This window comes from Coenobita brevimanus, chromosome 93 (assembly GCF_032717465.1).
Source record: "Coenobita brevimanus isolate Jiangsu-jjx chromosome 93, ASM3271746v2, whole genome shotgun sequence".
In the NCBI taxonomy this organism is placed as follows: Eukaryota; Metazoa; Arthropoda; class Malacostraca; order Decapoda; family Coenobitidae; genus Coenobita; species Coenobita brevimanus.
The window spans coordinates 50,577,857-50,584,366 of record NC_137046.1 but is presented as its reverse complement, the minus strand read 5'-3'; the positions used below and the strand labels follow the sequence as shown (position 1 = coordinate 50,584,366).

Here is a 6,510-nt window from a genome sequence, read left to right as displayed (position 1 = left end):
TAAAACTGGTGAAAACTGTCAAGCTCGATTGGGGGTGGAGGGGGAATTATCTCAAACTCAGTGCAAAATGTCATTCCATTAAAAAAAAAAATAAAAAAATGTGAAGCTCCATGGAAACCAAATAAAAATCACCTCGCAAAGTGAATAAAATCATTTGGAGTTAGCAAGAAATACAGACTACAGCCTGGTGGTGGAGCCGTGAGGCTGAGGCACAGCGCTGTTGTTTTTGGAAATTAAAGATGGAAGGAGAGGAGATAAGAGGTAGAGGGGCAACGAAGAAGAACTGCAATTAATGTGGATTTATTGGGAAAGTGAATTACAAGGAACTCTGCAGAAGGTGTGAAGAAGAGGAAGAAAAAAGGAGGGAAGTATGTCACATGCAAGAAGAGGGTATAAAGGTTTTTTTCATTCATTCATTGCCAGACGCCATGTATCCCAAATTGGGTGGCCAACGGCTTCGAGTTAATTGTTTTACAGGGAGGGGCACTAATCCTCCACCAACCCCACTTGACACGTAGGGATGCCAACAGCATCTGGTGTCCCCAGGCGGTTACCCATCCAAGTACTAACCAGACCCAACGTTGCTTAACTTCGCTGATCGGACGGGAAGCGGTGTACTCAACGTGGTATGGCCGTTTGATGTTTATTTGTAATGCCTGCAAACCCAGGGTAAAAATTAACATGGACCAATGTGAAGAAATGAGGGAAGAGACCCAAGCTATGAAGGAAGAGCTACAGAAAGTGAGAGAGGAGCAGGAAGAGATGGGAAGGAGAATGATATATGAAGAAGGATTGGAATGAAAGAGAGGGAAAGGATGAAAGTACAGTGGGGATGAAAGAGAAGTTGGATGAGGTGTGGAAGAAGCACATAAAGCTGCAGGAAAAGATGAATGCCATTTATGGAAGATGGGAGGAAAAGGAGAAAGAAATGAAAGAATTGGTAACTAATATTACTGAGAAGGTGCTTAAGAGTGTAATGGAAAATTTAGAAGAGAGGGAGGATAAGGAAAAGAGAAGGAAGAATTTAGTTGTGTTCAGTGTGCTAGGAAGTGATAATAGGGAGGCCAGAGAGAGAGAAAAAGAGGATACAGAGGCATGTGCTGGAAAAGAGAAGGAAGAATTTAGTTGTGTTCAGTGTGCTAGGAAGTGATAATAGGGAGGCCAGAGAGAGAGAAAAAGAGGATACAGAGGCATGTGCTAGAATATTTAAAGAAGTACTAGAGAATGAGGCATTTGAAATAGAGAAAGTATTCAGGATTGGGAAAAGAGAAGAAGGGAAGGTAAGACCAGTAGTTGTAGGACTGAGAGAGGAATATGAAAAATGGAGGATCTTGAAAAATTGTGGGGTACTTAGAAACTCAACAAATGATTTATATAAGAAGATAAGAATGAGTGTAGACATGACGAGAAAAGAAAGAGAAGCAAATGCAAAGCTAAAAGAAGAACTGAAAGAAAAAAGGAGGCTGGAAGGAAACTGGATAATAAAGAAAGGTAAGATCGTAAAATTGGACACAGATGATAATGAGAACTGACGGGACCGGAGAAATGAGAACATAAACAGTGAAGAGGGGGAATTTTTATTCAGGGTTATTAACATACAAGGTTTGTCTAAATGTAAAAGTAAGGAAGTAGAACAATTAGTAAATGATAATAGTGTGATGTGATGTGATGTTGTTGAGGTATTGCCTTTACAACGCGATTTCCTTCTTTCTCTTTTCTCCTTCTTCTGTGTCTTTCTGTGGTCACACCTCCTCTTCTCTTACTACAGTACGTGTAGGCTATAATCAGTCGCCTGAATTTCTGAGCTCCTTCACTTTCCTTTCTCTTTTTTTCCAGCATTTAACCCCTACACCGCGGGCTTGTTTACCAATTACTTGCGTGTCCCGCGGGGTTATTTGGGCTCCGACAGACTCTCAAAAAATATTTGCTAAAAATCAGTTATTAGTCCTAGAATAATAAAATTATATATGCTTATAGCACATACCTTCAGCTTTCTCCTGGAATGATTGTTGAGCCTTCGTCAGTTTCCGTAGGACTTGTGGAGACCTCTGAAGTAGGGTAACTAAGTCTCCACTTTACACTTCCCGACAACCCGTTATATGATTACCACAGCCAGATACAAACACTATAAACACTATTCTACCATTTTCAAGTAGTTTGGGATCCATACTAAAAAAAAAAACAGTGTGAAAGCAATGGAAATTACGAGCGCGTCTGATCGCCGCACTTGCGCTAGTTCGCTCTAGGCACTCTGTCAATTATTATTCATAAAACCCCTCACACTTTATATTTCTATTACTATATCACACTTATATATATCTGGAGTCTTTCTCCATAAGTTTCATTCAGTCGTATTATTTTATTGTCACTGAAGTCATTCTATTTTTCAGTCAGTAAAATACGTAGAGAGCCACGGATTCACTCTCACTGTTATAACATAAATTATTTGTACTCATATTCTTATATTACTAATTACTTACATTACTATTTACATTTTCTATTCTATTTTCAATATTTACCCTTCTATTTTACTTACAATATGTTATTCACTGTCACTTTCAGTAAGATGAAACTATAGTACACTGTTCAATCATATGAACTGAACATCCATTGCTTTCACCTGCTATTTACACATTATTTACACATTATTTCCAAATAATTCTGCTTCCACACTTGCACTGTTAGAACTGCTTCTGGCTGTGATAATCGAAGAAGCAGGTTACACAGAGGGGAACCTGGCATTCAGCGCACTGCCAAGAGGTGCGTTTATGCTCAGGTGTGCGGCGTGTGGTATGCGCACATACCTGACACCTGCGAATCGCAGCCTTCCTTTTCCCTGTGGCAGGCATTAGCTCAAGTCTGTGCCGATCCATATACGCCCTCTGCTCAAGTCGGTCGGGAAGTGTAACTGGATGGTGCCTTGGAGTTGCTGCTTGCACCTTACCATATTTTTCCAGCAGCTGCTGGACACAAGTCCTGGCGAACAACCTCAGGGAGAAGGACTTGGGTGGCTTTACCTTCATCTTGTACAGGATGAAGGCGTTCAGCATCGTCATATCTATGAGATGCAGAAAAACTTTCCTGTACCACCTAGTATTCTTCCTGGAGGCAGTCGATCTCACCAATCATCATGTCGGACTTGTCCACCAGCCGCATGTTTATATTATAGTCCAACACAGCATCAGGTTTCATCACAGGTTCGCCTGTCCTACGGTCGACCTTCCCACTGTCTCTCATCTCCCCCTTATGTACGGTGGTGAGCATGTGCACGACTCTCTTCTTGTCATGCCACCGTATTGCCAGCATCTTCTCAGACTTGCGTAGGTGCACGTCTCCTCGCTGCGAGTTTCCTGCCTCTGGGAATTTGGGGAAGTTGGCACGATTACTTTTGACAGTGCCACAGGAGCCAATGCCGTGCTCAGAAAGGTATTTGGCAAGTTTCGGTGCTGTATAGTAGTTGTCTGTATACAGCACATGATTCCCACCAAAATACTTTTCTAGGAGCACTTTCACTACACAGCCTGAGAAGCCAAGGGGGTGTGTTTTATCGAGATCGACAGTGCTGGCTGAATATATGACGAAGTCAAGGATGTACCCCGTCTTACAGTCGCACAGTACAAAGAACTTAATTCCAAAGCGATGGCGTTTGCTTGGAATGTACTGGACAAACTGAAGACGTCCTCTGAACAGAACCAAGGACTCATCAATGACAACCTTCTGAAATGGGTGGAAGAATGACATGAACTTATCCTTCATTCTGTTCAGAATCTCCCGGATCTTCCAGAGTGGGTCAGTTTGGGAAGGTACATCATTATCGGCAAAGTGCAGGTTTCCCATGATGTTCCGGAAGCGATCTCTGGCCATGTACTTGTTGAAGGTCGGTGAGGGTAGTAAGGGGTCCATGGACCAGTATTCTTCCAACTCATGCTTCTTGGAGTGTGGCATAAGAAGCATGAGGGCAAAGAACACATACAGCTCCTGCACTCCCAGCATGGTCCACTGTTGCATCTTGGCTGCACCTGTACCACTAGCAGCACGTTGTGATTCGAACCTGTTAGTCTCATCACATATGTGCTGCATGACTTCGTCATCTAGGAAGGCCAAAGGTAGTCGACACACTCAGCATTTTCGTCCATAGTGAAGGCAGGCCGAACTCCTGACGAGCTCTCATCGAAAACCAGGTTTTCGGGGACAAAATCTGACCCTTCCGTCCACGCGAAGGCGTCCAGGATTCCCTGGCGTGGCGGTGGAGGGATGGTGGTGGTGGAGGTTGGCTGAGAGGGAGGCTTATCACGGTCAAGGTCACTCGCACTGACCCTAGGTTGCCGTACAGCACTAGCAGCCCTTACCCTACTAGCTACACTACTTCTCACTCTCTTAGATCTACCTCTACCTCTACGGCCGGCCTTCACTGTTGATGCTGGTGGTGACTCCGACGACGAAGACTCCGGAGATAACTCAGCCCGACGATGATGACGAGATGAGTAAAGCGGGGCTTGGGGAACGGGGAGGTGAATGATCTCGTGACTCATGGCGGGCTGGGTCACGTGGGGGCATTGTTCTGGGGCTAACACGCCGCCTTTTCACTCCCTTCCCAAATTCTTTTCCTTCCTGCACTAAAGGCTCCTTTCCCTTGGAGCTACACACAGATTCACTGGTAGGAGCACTTGTTGTCGCTGTTTCTGGGCGATAAGTTCACCCGGCTCATCACACGCTCCACCGGAATCGTCAAAATCGCTGTCCATTATTATCATCGACAATTCAGCAAGTTCTCGTGCCACTGCAGAGTCACTGAGGCCTTTCCTGCTTGCCTCAACACTTTTCTTGGGGGTAGAGGTCACGGGGCCCTTTGCAATGGGCGCAGAAGCGGCAGGAATGGCGGGCGCGAGTGCGACATGTTGTCTCTGCAGTGGAGGACAAGGAACTAAATGCCGCGGCTTATCTGAGAAGGGAAGGGTTGACAATGACACTTTAGGCTGACTGCTGCTAACTTACAGGCTAATTTTTTATAGGTAGAAAATCTCGGCAATAAATAAAGAAATAGGTACTTCCAGGTGAATGTAAATGTCAATTAGGATTCTCCCTTCCTTTCTGATATATATTTTTATTACAGACATCGATCACAAGGCATAAATCAAAGGGGAAATTACCGTGGTAATGTAGCGAATGAATGCACGTGAGGTTTTGTCAGGTGATAATTGGGCAATTTCAGGAGTATAACACTATCACTTACCTGTTTTTTTTTGGTATATATTATTGGGTAAAAATATTGGGCATAGGGCTTATTTCAATGGATGAAATCTGTGGAAAAAGAAGAGGGAAATTTCCGTAGCGCAGCGCGGCGTGAGAGGTGAGAGGAGAGGGTAATGGAGGGCAAGTAGGGAGGGGAGTCAAGAAGGGGGTAAATTATCTGAGAAGGGAAGGGTTGACAATGACACTTTAGGCTTACTGCTGCTAACTTACATGCTAATTTTTTATAGGTAGAAAATCTCGGCAATAAATATAGAAATAGGTAGTTCCAGGTGACTGTAAATGTCAATTAGGATTCTCCTTCCTTTCTGATATATATTTTTATTACAGACATCGATTACAAGGCATAAATCAAAGGGGAAATTACCGTGGTAATGTAGCGAATGAATGCACGTGAGGTGTTGTCAGGTGATAATTAGGCAATTTCTGGAGTATAACACTATCACTTACCTTTTTTTTTTGGTATATATTATTGGGTAAAAATATAGGGCATAGGGCTTATTTCAATGGATGAAATCTGTGGAAAGAGAAGGGGGAAATTTCCGTAGCGCAGCGCGGCGTGGGAGGTGAGAGGAGAGGGTAATGGAGGGCAGGTAGGGAGGGGAGTCAGGAAGGGGTTAAAATAGCTAAAATGTCAACAATGGATGGGAGTACAGATGAGATTTGGAGTGCTGACTAGTGTTGGACATTGGCAGTACTGATATATGATACAAGCCACCACTTGAGAGCCCGGGATAATTCAAAATAACACAATCACAAAAGTGACGCCCCGCGGTTAAGGGGTTAAATATTATTAATTTCTTTTTTTCAATACCACTTGTATTAAATAGGAGGTTCCCAAGTATACTATTTTTTCCTCTATATATGGCTGTTGTAATTCTACCAGTTGTGTTCTTTCTTCCATATATCCTGTGCAGTCTAATAAAAAATGTATCAAGTCTTGTTTCTGCATTACACATTGGACAATTTGTCTCAGTTCCCTTGAATCTATTTCTATTTGCTGAATTTAGTGCATTAGATCTGCATTTAAACAGGATTATGGAGGCTGGTGAATTATCATATATTTCATCTACTCCACCTATTTCTTTCTTCCATTTTTTATATACTTCTAAGCTTGATTTATTTTCCATGTCTTTTCCTCACCTTTTTGTGTCCTCATCATATATTTTCCTGGTTAGTTCATCTTTTGTTATATTTTTTAACCCTTCTGTATTTAGGTCAAGATCTTTTAGTGCCTTCTCATTCCCTCATCCACTTACT

General features: G+C 42.9%; 1 non-coding gene across 1 annotated transcript; it reads right to left on the bottom strand.

Annotated features, from left to right (window-relative positions):
• Positions 1-521: 521 nt before the first annotated feature.
• Positions 522-640, bottom strand: LOC145412718 (5S ribosomal RNA). The gene has a single exon (XR_013899629.1). It is a non-coding gene; the product is annotated as a 5S ribosomal RNA (ribosomal RNA).
• Between the last annotated feature and the right edge of the window lie 5,870 nt (positions 641-6,510).